This window comes from Pan troglodytes, chromosome 9 (assembly GCF_028858775.2).
Source record: "Pan troglodytes isolate AG18354 chromosome 9, NHGRI_mPanTro3-v2.0_pri, whole genome shotgun sequence".
Taxonomy (NCBI): domain Eukaryota; kingdom Metazoa; phylum Chordata; class Mammalia; order Primates; family Hominidae; genus Pan; species Pan troglodytes.
The window spans coordinates 23,833,102-23,849,649 of NC_072407.2; the positions used below are offsets into that span (position 1 = coordinate 23,833,102).

General features: G+C 43.4%; 1 protein-coding gene across 12 annotated transcripts in view; it reads left to right on the top strand.

The window, feature by feature from the left end:
- Window positions 1-16,548, top strand: part of NAV2 (neuron navigator 2) — a 773,425-nt gene that overhangs the window by 454,305 nt on the left and 302,572 nt on the right. The window contains exon 1 of one of the 12 annotated variants that reach the window (XM_054662162.2): window positions 194-13,902. The exons of the other annotated variants lie outside the window; for them this stretch is intronic. The gene's annotated coding sequence lies outside the window, so the exon portion shown is untranslated. Of the gene's footprint in view, window positions 1-193; window positions 13,903-16,548 lie in introns of those variants that run through there. 12 annotated transcript variants of the gene reach the window in all.

Here is a 16,548-nt window from a genome sequence, read left to right on the forward strand (position 1 = left end):
GCTAAGAATCAACAACCCTAAGTGAGTAGACAGAACTACCCAGTGGATCTTAGTGTGGGCAGATAGCGTGAGATTTGGAATCAGTTGCCCTGTACAATGAACCTGGTATCTCCCAAATTAGGTGCTGGACTGCAACTGGCCAGGACGCCTGTTATAGTGGTGCGGTCAGGGGCAGGGGGTGGGTGGCGGGGTGAAGAACTGCTGGTTCAGAAGCTCCTGGGCAGCCCTTGAGCTTCAGAAAGTCTGTCACCTGCCCCTGCCAGGACAGTCCAGCATTTACTTGTTTTTCCTGCAGAGCATGTGCAAACTGTTAAGGGAATAGAGTCCCAAGTGCAGTAGAGATAATGAGGTCAAGTATGCGGGTGCTTTTCGGAACCCACCCCCCCCACACACACCTGCCCTGTTCTTTCCTTTCTTTGCCTCCCCCTTGCTATATTCCACATATGTTGGTGGGGACAGCAGAGCCCTGAGAGACTCTACTTTATATGGACTTAAGTGACTTTCATCATTTAGGAGGCTGGAATATGCTCCTTTTCACAAGAGTAATTTGATGGAGAAATTATTTTAACTGTCCCTGGGTTTCAGCCCAGGGCTGCAAACTTGAATAGGAAAATGCATCTTGGCAGTTTCCTGGAGCTCAAGGGAGCCCCTCATCTTCTATTAAGTTGACACACTTTGTTTGATTAATGCAGGTATGACATTAGTGATGGTTTCACAGTGCTTCTCCCAACCTCTTCTGTCCATCGCCCCCACTACACCTCTGTCCTCCCCACTAGCTAGACTGACGTTCCTCCCTGCACACTAGAGTTTGCTGTCCTCGCTGGCAGTTCTGTATAGGGAGAGTGGGGCTGGGCCCACTTCTGACAAGCCTGGGCTTTGTGGGGTTCTCTGGATATTCTAGCACTTGGGGAGCAGCCCACAGTCTCACATAGAGGATTCCAGTTGGCTTCCAGGAGGCCAGGCAAGGCTGCCCCCTCCTGGGAACATGTATGGGCTTCATAGAAGTTTTCAAGTCTCTCATGGTTTGAGAAGCAAGAAAAACTTCATTCTCTTCAACATATCAAATGTAAAATAATTCTTGTTCCCATTTCTAAGTAGACACCCTAGGACCTGCTCAAAAAAATCCCTCTCTTGACCAAATCATGTTACTCTGAAAATCCAGGTTCTGAATGAATCTTAAACCAAATTATCTCGAAATGCAAGCTTAGTGTGCTCCAACTTGATAGCTTGGCGATTATTTGCTTTTCCAAAAAGAGAGAAAAAAAGGAGAATGGGTGTATGTGTGTGTGTGTGTGTGTGTGTGTGTGTGTTTGTATGCATGTGTGTATAGATACATATGTGTATGTGTGTGTGTCTTTTGGGAACTTTTGTGCTTTCATTACACCATGATTAAAATGTGAAGGTGTGTGGAAGCAACATTGGGCTCTCCAAAAACCTGGGATCCCAGTCTGGTCTGTAGCCTTGGGTCATTTATTTAAGCTTCAGAAAATTTCCCCATCCTAGACAAGGCATGAGGCCAAATGAACAGTAGGTCTTACCTCAGGACCCAGATGTATTCTTTAATTAGTTCCTGATAAGTTTCCTCATGAGATTGTTAGGACTGAACATTTCAGAAGCAAGCACAAAAGATAACTTTATTTTTTTAGGGAGGTTTGTATTTTAACCCCTGAAGTAACCTTATAGTTTATTTTTCCTTGTCTGATTACAATCTCCCAACTTGCTGACAGTTCACCTTTGAAATGAGTCAGCTTTGATCAGGGATGTGGCAGCCAGACAGGTCATTTTTACTGTCTGTGACTTAGTCCAACCAGTTTGGCAACAGCAGGACCCCATCCCAATTTAGGGAATGGAAAACGGTAGTCAGTCTGTGGTGGTGCGGCCTGCCCCCTGCCTGTGGGCAGCAGATTGCCCCTCTCCTCTTTGCACTGACTGACTGGGTCTCCCCAAAGGCAGAGTCCTTTGCCAGCCCTTTGCTGTCCTCCTTGGGCACCTCTCCCTTTGCTGTGTCCTCTCCAAGCCCAGCATTGCTTCAGATTGCTAAATGATACAAAGTGTGTCCTCACTGCCTCCCACTTTCCTTTTCCTCTTCCCTCTCTGAGGCTTACGTCTGCCTGGATCTTTTTCTTTTCATTAGAGCAAGGCAGTTTCGGCCTCCACCTGAAAGTGGAAGTATAGGGTCAGGCACATGGACCTCCTAGCCCTGAGGATCATGAGCCAGGCTAACACCACTGGGGACTACTTTCGGAGGATGTGGCTGAGCTGGAATCTGCCCCCATCTTCTGGAGGCACAGTGACAAAGAAGGGCAGTCTCTGGCTGAATCTGAGTTCAAATCCCGGCACTATCACTTACTAGCTCTGTAACCTTGGGCAAGTTATGTCACCTGTGAGCTCCTATTTTTTCAAAATGTGAAATTAAGAGGACAATAGTCTTGAACTCCCAGGGTTGTTGTGAGGATTCAGTGATAAGTGCATATAAAGCATGTAGTATGGTGTATGCCACATAGTGTGTGCTTAATAAGACCTAAAATCATTGCTTTTATTTTAATAATTATCATTGCCGACCTTATCCATCATCACCCTTGTCCGGAGGAGAATAGCCAGGGTGGTGAGAGAACTAAAGCTTTGTTCTATGAAGAGTATTTATAGGAATTTGAAACTCTTTTATGATATTATGACTCATGAAAGAGACACTATGCCACCTTTTATCTCCGAAGGGCTAGAAGGATTAATCACTGGGGTTCTTCACCAAACTGGGACCAAAATTCAATTCAGTGGGAGGAAGAGTTTTCTGAGATTAGTGCCAAATGGCTCTCATAGGAGGTCAGAAGGTCTTTACCCCTGGCAGTTTAGGGAAACTTGGCATGGAGCTTGTGCAAGGGATTCATGCATCAAGGAGGAGTGGGATTGGGCTAGAGAGCTTGGCTGGCCTCTTCCATTCCCAGAATTCTCTGATTCTGGGTTCCAGGAGGGCCTGTGCTCTTTTTTCTAAAGAAAGACTACCCAGAGGAATACGCCACACTGTATAGCAACTTTATGTGATTGCTGAGGCCTCCCCAGCCACCTGTGATCTGTGAACTGGCCTCTTGTTCTTGCATCTTTTAAATAAGTTAATGTCCATGCTCTTAATTTTGGTTTTGGATGAGTTATTATTTCTAGATACTTAAAGCAATTAGGCCTTATAGTGCCAGTATTGGTTAAGAATAGTACATCACCAAGACAGGAGAATCACTTAAGGCCAGGAGTTTGAGGCTGCAGTGAGCTATGCTCATGCCACCATACTCCAGCCTGGGTGACAGAGTGAGACCCTGTCTCTCAAAAAAAAAAAAAAAAAAAAAAAATTACACCAATGTTTTTTCATCCTGGAGAATGGTTTTGTGGGGATGAGAGAGTCGATGGGGACAGGCAATTTGCAGGACCTCTGCTCTCCCACACAAATCAGCCTTCTAGGAAAGCCTCAGATGCACAAATTTAGAATGTATTTTCTTTCCTAAGAAGCCATTAACCCTAACTAGGAAAAACAGACAGAGGGGAGCAGCTGCTTCCTCTCTGTTATAAACAGCCATTTTGATCACAGAGAAGGCCTCCTTTCCATTCCTTTCCAGGTTTGTCATGTGCTTGCACAGAGACGGTTGTGTGTTCCAGGCAGGGGTTTATTTTTACCAGCAATACAGATGTTTCTGCTCTTGTGCAAAATTTCATTAAAGTTCAACCAGTGGTTTGCTGTGGGAGGAGGCTGCCAAGGTTAATATTTCTGCGATGTATTCCCTTCTGTTCCTTCTTGGCACCAAAATATTCCCAGGTGGGCAGGTTGTGCTGGTGCTGTATATCAAAACTAAACAACAGAATCACCAGTGCATCTGTTGAACTCAGGTGGAGTCTCTGATCACACAGAGCGCATCAGCTTTGTCTTGAAAATGCAGGCAGGGAGATACTCCCTCTGGTGAGTATCTGCTCACCCTTTAATGCCCTTTAGCAGAGAACGCCTCACACTGCAGAGGTTACCTTGGGGGCCAAGAAAGCATTTGGCAGCATGAAATGCTACATCCTTCCACTTTCCCACTGAAATGGTGGGAGCAGAGCTTCAGATATGTGTTCAAATCCTGTCTGTGGCTTAGGCAAGTTACTTACCTCTGTAGAGTGTCAGTGTCTTCATCTGCAAAATGGAATTAGTCATCCCTGCCTCAAAGGATATTGTGAGGCTTCATTGAGGTGCTGCATATAATTAATTGAGATAGAGCAGAATGCCCTGGGGCAGGGAAGATGCTTGTGAGAGGAAACTGTTAAATGAGCACTTGGGGGATTCCCCCAATGGTAGAGGATAATGTATAGTCCAGGGAAGCCCCTCATTCTTCTCCCTGCTTTTGCAATGGAAAAATTCTGCATGCAGCAGAACCAGTTCTTCTACCTGAGAGCTTGAAAAAGGCAAGTTAAAAGTAATAGCAATCTGACTTGTTTGACATGTGTTTCCTCTGCCTCGCCCCATCAGTGGCTTATCGAATTGGAAAGTGGTCAAACAAACATGGCCCTTGTCTAGGAACAATTGGCAAGGGTAGGGTAGAGCTTGAAAGGGGTGTGGCTAGGATTAAAGGTGAGACAAAAGTGATACGGTATAAGGCGATCTGTGGCCAATTTGCTTAATGACTTTTACTACTTACTTTCTGAATCCAGGTCTACTCATTAGGTCAGTGAGAAGAGCCAGACCTCATGCACTAAAGAGAGCGGGTGTGTGTGTATGTGTGTGTGTCCTTCAGGTCTCTGCAGATTTGTAGGGTCATCTGGTTAAAAATAGATAATGTTCATACTCGTTTTATAAGTCTCCATTGAAGAAGGGAATATGGACAAAATTATTCATTTTCAATTACAACGTCACCAAACGTATGTCTAGTTATTTAGGATTATTTTAATCAGTACTCTTTGTAAGCTATCCCTCTCACATACCTCAGTGCAGTGGCAATTACAGTTCCCAACCCCAAGTCTTGCAAGGTATCTAAGTGCTGAATGAATCATCAACAAGAGACAGTCTTTTTTAGTCCATTTGAAATGCAGGGTGGATCTTATTTTAATCTTGAGAAGGTCAGTTATCAGTGGTTGAATCTGTGGATGGTCTTGTGGGAGGAGCATTCTGTTAATCAGCATATTGTGATAACCAGGACATTCCATCTCCTGGCTGTGTTGAATGACAATGACATAGTGGATAATGTGTTCCCTTGGTGGTTTCTTTGTAATCCATCAAATCTGTCCAATCTTCTGTCTGTCCTTCCATCCATCTATTTATCCATCCATCCATCTGAGAAACATTTATTGGCACTTGAGTTGACATGAAACTTACAAGGGGATATGGAGATAATGATCATAGATCCTGCTGTTAGAGAATTTAACATGTGAAATAGGGGATAAGACATGTAAGAAACTGGATGAAAAAGCCAAGGAAAACTTAGGGGTGAAGAGTGGCATTCTAACCCAGTGCTTTTGAGAAACCCGTAGGATCCCAGTTTATGAAGACTGTGCATTCCCACTGCAGGAGTAAAGGCCCAGAGGCTGGAAAGAGGTGGGTCTTTATGAGGAATCACCAGTAGTTGAATTGGGCTGAAGTGAAAGGGAGGAGTGGGAAATCAGGGCACCTGCTTAAGTGGCAGTTCTTGAAAGTCAAGTTAAGGAAGTAGGACTTGGTTCTGTAGGTGCTTGGGAGTGGTTTCTTGGCAGGGGTGGCCAAAGGAAGACTTTCTGGCCCTCATTTGAATCTGGATGCATGCTGACAGATTCTGACAGGTCTTCCAATTTTTAAAGATTAAGTGTCAGCTGAGAGATGAGGCAGTCTTAATGATGGGTGATGGCTGATTCAGCAAAGCCAGGCATATGTAGCACCACTTACATTTTCTTCTCTCATGGCTTCTTTCTTTTCAGACCTCTTCTTATTTTTAGTTTTTGTCACTTTTATTAACAGTTTCTCCACTGTCACAGGCATTCCTCTAAGACCTACTCTCCAGCCTCACCTCTCAGTCCTCTAGGAATGAGAATTTTGAGATGGGGTTTGGCGTCCATGGCTTCTTCTATCTTTGGAATCTGTCCCTTGGCTATAAATAAGGCTGTTGCTTAGTGCCAGTATTGATGGTATTTGCAGCTGTCCTCTGGGAGATGGACTCAGACGAATAACCCATTTTCTAGAGGACATGGCCATTAGGTGACAGCTATTTATGGTTCCTATTGACTAGGGCCAAACCTGAACTGTCACTGACATTAAAATTTCATGAGCTGTGAGCTGCCTTTCCTTATCAGGCTGTCTCTTTCCATTTATTTGAAATATCTAACCATGTTTATCTAGGTTCTTCAAAAGATAATCTTGAGGAACGCTTGTGTTGTGGCTGCTGGGACTTTACCAAACGTACTTCTCATCCCCGCAACATCCTTCCAAACCAGAGCATTCACATCTCCATTTCACAGAAGAGAACACTGAGGGTCAAAAGGTTAAACTGCTATCCCAGAGTCACCAGGTCAGTTCATAAGTGACAGAGCCAGAATTCAAACCGACTTCTGCCTAGAATCAAAGCCTGGATAATTTCCATGAAACCATGCGTGTCTGATTTCTGAACCTGGAATTTCACTACAGAGGTTTTTATTTATTTATTTTGTCCCCTGATAGCTCAGTCACTTGGAGTTAAGTAGTTGATTGAACATGCAATTTTTAAAGCTCATTCATGCTGAATTTGCTTTAGTGTGGTAGCCAGTGTTCCATCTTTATAGAGTTTCTTTCCCACACTCTTATATGAAAATAAACAAGGCCCTAAAATGTCAGGCAAGATTCCTTCTGGCTTTGTAACCTAATGTATTTTATAGATGGTTGAATTCTCCAGTGAACATTTCATTGGAAAATATTCCTTTCCTGACTTCTGTTTCTCCATCAAAGGGATATTACATTGTAAGTGATAACTATTTCTTAGTGGCCTTGACATTGCAGTTCTGTGTAGGAAATTATCCTGCATCAGTCACTTCTGTTGTCATCAGATTCCTTTCATCTCAAGTACCTGCATTTCTTCAACTTAAAATTTGGAACATGATCAGGCCTGGGGCCAGGGAGATGGAACCTCTTGATCTCTCATATCAGTGTTGATTCTTAGAAAGAAGAAGGTATGATGATTGATAACCTGGTCTTTGAAAGCAGAAAACCTTGGTCGAATGTCAGCTTTGCTTCTTGTTAACTACTAGACCTTGGCCAGATCGTGTCTCTGAATTTCAGTTGTTTTATTTTTAAAGTGGAGATTCATTTCTAAAGAGGGGATGGAGAATTTCTTTTGGTAATCTCATAGAGGCTTTGTATGCTGATGCTTTGGTGAATTAGAAAAAGCAATGCTAGAGACCCTCCTTTTTGGGGAACACTTAAGCCTCGCTGTCCCACTCACCATATAATAGATTTTCTAAATATTAAGAAGAAACTTGGGTGTCAGTGAAATGCCCCTGTTTCCTCTTTCGGAGATAATTATCTATATATCTCTATGTAGAGTGTGATATGATAGCTAACCCTGCCTGGGCATCAGAATCCTCTTGAGACCCTTGAAGAGAAAAGAAAAATGGGCATCCAAACCTACTGACTCGCACACTTCAAATATGAGGCCCAGGCATCTGTGTTTCTTAAAAGCTCCCCCAGGGACTCTGATGCACAGCTAGAATTGAGACTAGTCATGTAACCAGCATATGGGGCAAATGTGATGTGTGCATTGCGGACAAAGCCCATGGAGTTTTCCTGCCATGGGGGTAAATGCGTTAGCAACCCATGGCCTTTCTGTTCATTCATAGAAAGTCCCATGGTCATGATAATTTGCAAAGATAGTTTCACATGACAAATTAGAATATCCCTTCCACAATACAAACCAAAGCTCCAAACTGGAATTCTGGTCAGAACCCTGAAGCAGGAGAGTGAAAACAGCCGGCCTCCTCCACCCTCACCTTCCTGCTCCACCCCCAGGGAGCTACACAGAAGACAAAGATGCTTATTTAGATGCTGCCTTCTTGAGCTGGTTTCCTGTTCTGCTAAAAGCTGGGCCTTTCTTTTTTGGGGCACATTTAGGGTCCCTTTTTAGAACCCAAAATGCACCTATGTGCACACTCTCTCCAAAGAGACATTTGAATTCCTTGCCCCAATGGTAGGGGCTGCAGGCCAATCCCAGCCTGGAACCATCCCTTGGTGCTACCACTGAACCATCAGCCATGCTCTTCTCTCTCCCTCTAGATTCTCAGGGCAGGAGTCAGGCCCCAGGCCACAGCATCCCTAACTGCAGGGATATCCACTGCAGGCTCCCCAGTGACCCCACTGAAGTTCTCACCCACCCACTAGGTTTGATTGGGTGAGCAAAGGATGTGCTCATAGCAGTGTTCTCCAATGATAACCTCCTCTCAAAAAATTCTCTCTCTACACGTTCACCTGTTTTTCTATCCTCCGTCTGATACAGCAGGAAAAGTCGTGAAACTGACTCTTTGATATTCCTTGAAATTCTGCATTTTGCATATTTGTCCTGTGCTTGCTTACTTTGGTAACCACTAACTGTGGTATTGGTGCCTCAGCTTAAGCCAACTTAGGAGTGGCCACTCTGTCATGCTGAATTACCTTCATAGTGGCAGGTGGCTGTCAGGTGAGATGAGCTTGGTATTGAGACCTGGCTATGAGTCCTTAAGCAAGTGTTTTAACCTCTCTTAAAAACAGGACTAGTCACAGAAACTAAGTCTAAGATTGTGAGGATTAAATGTGGCAAACACATATAAAGGGATTAGTGTGTGGCACGTAGGAAGTGCTCAGTGGTACCCATTATCCAGCCTCAGTTCCACTAAAACTCCAGCCATCTTAGCTGCCCTCTTTAAAACTTCATTCACTGAGGGGCACCAGCTGGAGAGGGGTTGCATCACCACTCCATGGGGGAACACTCCTCTAGCTCAGTCAGCTCCTGACTAGGAGCTGTCAGAAGCCACCAAGGAAAGGTCCCATTGAGAACTGAGCACTAAAGCGGGGTCACAAGAGCTAACTGAATTAAGCAAGTTATCAGGCAGTAGAAAATGCAGTTAGATTTGCATCCATGAAGCAGATGGTCTGCACAAAATGATTAAATTAGTTTTATTAAGTTTGGAGGAATTAATTTGTCACTTTATTATTTTTTCTTTTATTTATTAAAAAAAAGAAGAGATGTGAGTTTGTTATCTCTGGCAAAAGAGATTTATAGCAAGTTTATCCGCTAGTGGAAAACAAGAGTTATGGTAGGACCTTAAAAAACAATTGTCTTTTTATTGTCTATTAATAGTTGGTACAATTATGTAGAATGTGGCCCAGAGAATAGAAATGCTGCCACCTATTGCTGGTAAAACCTGGCTTATGTTTCCAATCATATGGGGGATATTTTTTTCCCCTTAGAAATAAATCTTCACTTCATGGGTTATTGAGTATTTAATTCATTTTGGAGACATTTTTATGCTACTGGTGTTCTTAGGATCTGATGTTTTCTAGTTTATTGATTATTAATTACAATGTCTTACATCAAGTAAACTTGAGGGAACCTCTGGCATTTTTGAGTCCTTCTTTTAATGGTGAGGAAGAACCAAATGCAGAATCTTTATCTAAGAACAAATGGGAGCTTTTGAGTTAGAGCTCAGGGTTGTTAACTGGAGATTCCCAATACTTATTGTTTGGGCACAAATAGTTCTTTCATGGCCCTTTTGAATGGATCAAAGCAAAACCTGGAGTTTTGAATGGCTTCTTTTTTGTTAAGTCCTTTTATCCTGAACAGTTACTAATGAGTATTCTAGGAAATTCATGCATGCAGGAAGAATTTCTTGTGCATAATAACTAGGGTATAAACTTTATATTCACATACCCATGTATGTTGTTTGTGTGTTTACACACACATGAGAGTTTCTGAAATTTTCTGATCTCAAATCAAACATCAGGCTAGCATTCTGCCCTTGAAATGGCTAAATCCACATGTTATCCATGGAGGATTAAGAATTGGGTTTTCAAACCTGGTTGCACACCATAGTCAACTATGGAGCTTTGTAATTGTTCTTTTTTAAAAAATAAACTTTAAGACTAGATTTAATTTTACAGAAAATTTGATAGTACAGAAAGTTGCCATATACCCCACCCATTATTAACAACTAATATTCACATATTAGTTAGTTAGTGAACCCATGAACCCACATTGAAATATTATCAACTAAAGTCCATACTCTATTCTGATTTCCTTAGTTTTTACCTAATGACCTTTATCTGTTTCAGGATCCCATCCAGGATACTACATTTCATTTAGCTCTCATGCATCCTTAGACTTCTCTGGGCTTGACAGCTTCTCAGACTTGCCTTGTTTTTGATGCTTCTAATGGTTTTGAAAAGTTATAGTTAGATATTTTGTAGAATGGACATCATCGCTATTGCCCCCCAATTGGGATTTGTCTGATGCTTTTCCCCTAATTAGACTGAAGTTGTAGGTTTTGGAGAGGAAGAACACAGAGGTAAAGTGACATTTTTCATCCCATCCTATCAGGGTCATGCTATCAACATGACTTGCTAATGTTTATGTTAACCTCGATCACCTGGCTGAGATAGTGTTTGGCTGGTATCTTCACTGTAAAGTTACTCTTTCCCTTTTTTCCATGTTTTACTCTTTGTGCAGCCCACACTTAACCTTGAGAGCAGAACATCTACATACTTTATTTGAAATTCTATTTACATGGAAGATTTTTCTATTCTATTTATTTAGTCAATCATTTCTTTGTGGCAGTATCAATTATTTCACACTTTGAGTTATAATCCAATACTACTTTATTTTGTTGCTCAAATTATTTTGAGCTTGGTCAGCTTTGGCCATTGGGAGCTCTTTCAGTTGGCTCCTGTGTCACTTTGACATACTCCATCATTGTGTTTTGGAGTGGGGATATATGCCTACATTTTGGCACTATACTGTGCTCCAGGCTTATTTTAAATACTTCCTGCCCCAGTCCAAGAATCATTTCTCCAAGGATCCCTGGTTCTTTTGATTGGAGAATGCTATTAGAAACCGAGATCAGGGGCTAGATCTGCTTGTTGCTACTGGGCTGTTGTTATTTTTAGGACTTTTCAGCTGAAAGAACAAGGATATGTACACGTATCTACAAATATCCCATCTAGATTCCTTTACACTGACATGCTATATAGATCAGTATGTAATTTATACTGATAAACTATAGTATAGTTTATAAACTGAAAGCAGTTTTTAGTTTCTATAGAGTCTTCAATTCTAATCCATTTCCACATGGCTCATCCTAGCCTTCCATCTTTGTTCGTCTGTAAGCTTTCACTCCAACAGTGAGAACATCCTGTGAAGCTTGTTAATAAACACACCTGGGCCTGGGCCTTATGGCCTGAGGTTGAGGTAGATGCCCACCTGGGATTTTGGCATCTGTATTTTAATAAGCTCTACACAGATTGAACTCTCCCAATATAGGCTGTCACGATGCCATATATTTCTCCTTTGTACCTTTTGTCACCGTTTCCCTTTGGCATCTTTTTATAATATCTTTATTTGACATCCTTATTTGATTAATATCTGTCAACTCCCTCAAGACAATAGGCTCTGTGTCAGTTTTGCTCATCATTCTGTCCTCAGAAAGGGTGCATTGTAGGTATTTATTAAATATTTGTTGAATGAATGGGTGGAATGACACACAGCAACACTGAGGAGGAAGAGAAAAATGTGTGTGATTTATCGAACTCTTCCTACATGCTAAACGGCTGTCTAGTTGCTTTCTAAATATTATCCAGTTCAGGGATTTGAATCAGGTCCGGCTGACTTCAGAATCCACACCCTTTCTCTTGTGGAGTTCCTGCTGGTAGGAAGCCTCTTGTCTTCTGCTTTGCATGTCATGGGCTCTCCTACTGGACTGGATGGAGCTGTGTGGGTGGCCAAGGAGGAGGTCAGAGGGGGAGAAATGGCAGCACCCATTCAGAGTGTCACCCAGGCCTCATTAGGAAATTGACTCCCATTTGGTTTGGGAAGGGGGGTGTTTTTTCCTGTCTTTTCATGCTCACAATGAAGGTGACATTGATTTACAAGTCAGTGCCTTGGAGCAGGGAAGGGAGGCTTCTATGGGGGGAAAAGATCAATTAAATGATTATCCCAGCTGCCACACACTAATGCCTTTCTTACTGAGTTTCAAAATCAGGAAGCAGAAGGTTACCACATTTAGCCTTTTACAGGAAATCTAATTGCCAACCTTGTGGTGCCAAGGTTTATTAGATTGGGAAGAGTTGCTCTTAGTGGCTGGCAGTTTCTGGCATGACAGAAAGCTTTCCACTGGCCACCTGGAATTGTAAATGACTGCCTCCTCTTCCTTTTTGCGTGCTTTTGCTAAAGTTTTATGCAGATAGCCTTTTGTGATTTTTATCTTCTTGTGATTTTTATCTGGATTCTAGGGGGATGGGACTTAAGCTTGGTGAGCAGTCAAAAAAAATATTTATTCAATTCCTACTATGTGCTATGCCCTGGTCTAGTGGCTGAGAACTGCAGTGGTGAGCAAAACAGATTCGCGTTGTCTTTAGAATCCTTTGCCTGGAATGGTCTTCCTATGGCTTAGTGGTTCCCAGACTGTAGTATGCATGAGGACCACCAGAATGCTTGTTCAAACCCAGTCTGCTGATTAGTTTTTCCATCGCCTTTCCATGGTCCTGTCCACATTGAAAAAAGGCAATCTCGAGAGCAGACCAGAATTCAGTCCAGCAAGCAACTCTTGCACAAATTGCACAGCTAAGCTGCCACCCCCCACAATTTCTGATTCAGTAGGCCTGGAGTGGGGCCTGATAATCTGCATTTATGATGAGTTCCCAGGCCATGCTAATGCTGCTGGTCTGGGAGAACCACTCCCTGAGCCTTTGCATGGTTGCTCTCTTCTTATCAGTTGGGTCTCTGATCAAATATTACCTGCTTAGCGAGGCCATTCTTGATTTCCCAACCACATTGTCCCTCCACTCCTGGCCATTCACTCTCTAATGCATCTTCATAGCATTTATTATTCTCTAATATTAGTTTGCTTATTTTTTATTACCATTTTGTCTCTCTCTCCTACCTCTCATCCTCAATAGAATAAAGCCTCATAAGAGCACTTCCTTAGACACTGTTGAATCCTCTGAGATTATCAGAGTACCAGAGTATGTGCTCAATAAATACCTGAATGAATTAAATAATTACAAGAGTAATGAGTCATATGAAGGAAAGACCTAAGATGCCTTGGTAGTGTAACAGGTAGACCTAAGGTGGAGCAAAGATATTGCATTTCATCCTACTTGGAGCAGTTTCTAGATGTGGCCTTAACACCTGATTTAAACACTGCATACCAGAGTTTTGTCTCCAAGGTTACAGGCTGTGGGATTTGTCTGCGATCATAGCAGGCCACTCTGGATTTGTTTAGTTTTTCCATCGCCTTTCTATAGTCCTGTCCACAATGAGAAAAGGCAATCTTAAGAGGAGACCAGAATTCAGTCCAGCAAGCAACTCTTGCACAAATTGCATCATGAAGTTGCCAGGCCCCTATCTCTGAGCTTGGCAGGAGGCAAGGGCTGAAATGTACTTCTTCTAATAACCTTCCACCTGAAGCCTATACTCATTCCCTTGTTGGAATCTGGAATCCGGCACCCATGCCAATGTCTCGGTAGCCTTTTCATAACCTCTACAAAGTTGAATGAAGGCTCAAACTCTTCTTTGCAGGAGGGAGACCTTTCGATGAAACATGTAGATTCCTCCCCTGCACTGGCCTTTTAGAGAAATGTAAGGGCAGGCACTGTTGTTTTTTTTTTCAACAGAGTCAAGCAAAAGATGAGGCACATGGAGACACCATGCGACTAAAAGCTCTGAGGATGATTGTCAAAACCCCACTGGAGGAGTTGGAAAGCATGTAAGGTTTTGCTCTTGTGTGGCCTCAGCAGCCACTGCCTGGTTCAAGTGAAGTTTGCACAGTCCCTTGGCCTAGAGCTTCATGCCCAGCTTTTGCCAAGCATGGGCCAAGTGGGGGAACGATTCCCCAGGTTTGGTTGCCTAGGGCAGCCAAAGAAACGGTGATTTATTTCCCCTGAGTGTGTCATGAAAATGTAAGCACCGAGAGTTGGATTATTTTGGAGGGTGAGAATTTGATGGGGGAGATGGAGATGGAAGAATTGCAGCAGTTTGGAGTCAGGGCTGGGGGCCAGAGGGCCGCCCAGTGGGTTGGGGTAACATAAGCTGCCGCTATTCAGGAGGTGGCCTGTGTAAGAAAATCTGACCACAGCGGGTGCGTGACTTCAGCTAAAATTAACCTTGGAGGCTTCACACGCTTCCACAGTGCTTTGAACTAGACACCCCCAGAGAGGGCATGGGACGTTGACTGCTGAGGACTGCGCTGCTGCTGTGGGTTGAGCCATGCCTGTAAGCATCAACTTATGGGTTCCCGCTCGGGGTCAAAGTCGGGATTCCTGTGACCATTATAAAGTGGTAAGCAACCTCCAGGGATGTTGGCAGGGTCTCTGGGGAGAGACAATGAAGTTTATTTGAATTGGACTTGTGTTTAGAGATGGTTTCAATTTATTTTCTATGCAGAGCAGAGACCACGAGCCCTCCAAGCAGGACTTTCATCTGTGGAAAGCTAGAAGAGCTAACTGCCACCTTTGTGCTGCTTTTTTGTTTCATATGTCCGCCCAGGGTGAGGGCTGGGTGGTGTATTTTTAGAGCAGGTAGAGAAAGATCTGTCTGGACATTGTTGGTGGCCTGAGAAAATACAACTGCATAAACCAAAGGCCAAGCTGAGGAAGCTGAAATTGGGAAGGTCCTGGATGTCAACAGGTGTGGCAGGTTTCGGTTGTTTTCTTAATTGTGGGCCTCAGCAGGTGCAAAAGAGTTGGAGGAGATGCCAGGGAGTACTCCTGAGGGCTTCATTGAAGGAGGGACTTGCTTGGGGGAAACTGGAAGCAATTTCCTGTTCAGTGAGACCCAGGGATGTCCTGGGAAGGGCCCACTGCCCTCTCCCTCCCCTGGCCAGGGTGACCTGAATGGGATCTTTTAAGCTGGAAGGCATCTGTACCCATGGCTTTCCACTTGCTGCCGAGAATCCATTTGGGAGCATGCATTCACAGAGCAAAAAGGCAAGATGCATTTTTATTCCTTTATGCCTCCTTAACCTTCAGACGGTTACTGTAACTCAGGGGCTAATGGCAGTCCTGGTGCCTGCAGCTGTGTGGCGCTCTGGTTTTACAATCAGAATGGCCACTTTTTTGTTTGTTTGTTTTGAGAGAGTGGATCTCACTATGTTGCCCGGGCTGGCCTTGAACTCCTGAGCTTAAGCAATCCTCCTGCCTCAGCCTTCTGGAGCAGCTGGGACTCCAGACTTGAGCCACCATGCCCAGGTAGAATGGTCACTTTGATGTGGTCAGAGGCAATGGCTTTATGACAGAGAGAGAACCTTCTTAGCCTATTCTTCTTGCAAAAATGCTGTAGTTTACCCTCCCCTCCTAAAACTTATCCTTCTCCCCCACGTATCTAACCCAACTTCCTAGGCAACATTAGCATTATTAGGTGGCTTGGCAGGTGCTTATTTTCTAGGAAAGAGTGTGCTTCTCTTATCTGCTTAATGCTTACTCTATACAGCTGACCTTGGAGGGATCTATTATAAAAACGTTTAAACCCGCAAAGCATTTGCTTTGGTGAGCAGATATTCTGTGTGGCCCTTTATGTACAAAGATAAGAATGATGTGGGTATGAAAGGTGTAGGGAAAAAAATCCCTGCATGAAGATACGTTTTCACACAGTTTTGAGGTCATTTTCCATGTGAGCCACTTTACTGAGTCCTCTGAGTATTTGATATCCTCTTGTTCTTTCATCCTCTGGGTGTGTGGCTCATTAAAGGTGGAAGGTTGCTGGGATATTGGACATGTGTGTCGTTTGCTCTAGATGTGTAGCACTACCCAGGCCAAGCACAATTAATGGGGATGTCCCTGAGTTATCATTATTATTTTTAACTCCTGGGGTCTAGGCTCACTGCCCTGTGGAAGAGATTTCTTTTGAGATAGAAGGTTAAAAATAGACATTTCAATAGGAGGCAGCTATTGTATGTGGTTCTGAAGTTGGATGAACACATCTTATATGCCTGCACGGGAATTCCCATCCCATGCTGGACCTGGGTGATTAGACATAGAATTCAAATTCCCATCTTCATAGGAACACAAGGCTCCTTCCAGTTCCATCCTAGAACTTCCTCTTCATCGTGGTCATCTGAATGACCTGGCCTGATTTTTGTAACTGCCTTGTGGCATAAAGATGACTGGACTGAGTTGGAATACCTGGTCTGTTAGCTGGACAGATGCTAACCTTGTCCAGCTGGTATCTCACTGGCTTCATCCATGCAATGGGGAGAATGCAAGCTGCCACCGCCCATGTTTCCCAGGATTGTGTTGAGGCTCAGATTGGATTGTATTTACGAAAGAACTTTATAAATGGTAAGCACTGCAGACAGGAGGCAGAGACAGCACTGTTGTTAGGACTTTATTATTCTTCTTGAGATGAATCAATCAGG